At 46.8% G+C, this 1557-nt stretch overlaps 1 protein-coding gene across 1 annotated transcript in view; it reads right to left on the reverse strand.

Moving 5' to 3' along the window:
- SACS (sacsin molecular chaperone) overlaps positions 1 to 1557 on the reverse strand; it is a 49007-nt gene that overhangs the window by 46190 nt on the left and 1260 nt on the right. The window contains exon 2 of the mRNA XM_011999928.1: positions 1471 to 1557. The gene's annotated coding sequence lies outside the window, so the exon portion shown is untranslated. The remainder of the gene's footprint in view (positions 1 to 1470) is intronic.

Genomic DNA, 1557 nt, shown 5'->3' on the forward strand with positions numbered 1-1557 from the left:
CTCAGCTCACTGCAAGCTCCTCCTCCCAGGTTGACGCCATTCTCCTGCCTCAGCCATTCTCCTGCCTCAGCCTCCCAAATAGCCGGGACTACCTACAAGTGCTCGCCACCGCGCCCGGCTAATTTTTTGTATTTTTTAGTAGAGACAGGATTTTAACGTGTTAGCCAGCATGCTCTTGATCTCCCGACCTTGTGATCTACCCTCCTTGGCCTCCCAAAGTGCTGGGATTACAGGCGTGAGCCACCGTGCGGCCTATCCCACTCTTTTTTTTTTTTCTTTCTTTTTTTGAGACGGAGTCTCGCACTGTCTCCTGGGCTGGAGTGCAGTGGCGCAATCTCAGCTCAGTGCAACCTCTGCCTTCCGGGTTCAAGTGATTCTTCTGCCTCAGCTTCCCGAGTAGCTGGGATTACAAGTGCGTGCCACTACACCTGGCTAATTCTTTGTATTTTTAGTAGAGACGGGGTTTCACCGTGTTAGCCAGGATGGCCTGGATCTCCTGACCTCGTGATCTGCCTGCCTCGGCCTCCCAAAGTGCTGGGATTACAAGCCTGAGCCACCGCGCCCGGCCCCCACGCATTCTTATAACTCAACTAGCTCCATCCATGCTTGTCTTCCTCTGGCCCTGATGTCCCCTCACTGTATCCCAATGGGATACGATTTCTTTCATTTTTAAAACATAATCTTTAAAACAGCTTTATTGAGTACGACTGACATACAAAGTGCTGTAAATATTTATTTTGCAACTTGATGCATTTGGAGATAAGTATATACCATGAAACCATCAAACTATCATTGTCAGTGCCATGAATCTATCCATCATCTCCAAAAGTTTCCTCCCATCTCCTCTGTTGTGCTTTTTAAAACTTTTATGGTACGAGTAATTAGTATCAGATCTACCCTACCCACTTAGTAAGTTTTTAAGAATACAACACAGTATTGTTACTCATGGGCCCTGTATTGTATAGTAGATCTCCAGATCTTCTTTATTCATATAGCAAACTTTGTACCTTTGGCCAACGCCTCCCCATTTCTCCCTGGCAACCACCATTCTACTCCCTGCTTCTTTGTTAAAACTCAACCTTGACCAGGCACGGTGGCTCACGCCTGTAATCCCAATGCTCTGGGAGGCCAAAGGGGGAGATCACTTGAGGTCAGGAATTCGAGACCAGCTGCTTTGGCCAACATGGTAAAACCCTGCCTGTACTAAAAATACAAAAATTAGCTAGGCGTGGTGGCAGGCACCTGTTATCCCAGCTACTTGGGAGGCTCACGAGAATCACTTGAACAGAGGCTGAGGCACGAGAATCTCTTGAACCTGGGAGGCAGAGGTTGTGGTGAGCCGAGATTGTGCCATTGCACTCCAGCCTGGACAATAGGGCGAGACTCAGTTTCAAAAACCAACCAAACAAACAAACTCAATCTTTATGCAACCCAACATGGCACATACTTCTGGTAAAGTCAGTATTATACCTCCCCCTTTTAAGCCTTTTGATTGAAGGTTTACAAAAAGATGACAATTTTTGGAAGTCAGATCTCCAATCTTGATCCAGTCAGATA

This window comes from Mandrillus leucophaeus, unplaced genomic scaffold, assembly GCF_000951045.1.
Source record: "Mandrillus leucophaeus isolate KB7577 unplaced genomic scaffold, Mleu.le_1.0 Scaffold61, whole genome shotgun sequence".
In the NCBI taxonomy this organism is placed as follows: Eukaryota; Metazoa; Chordata; class Mammalia; order Primates; family Cercopithecidae; genus Mandrillus; species Mandrillus leucophaeus.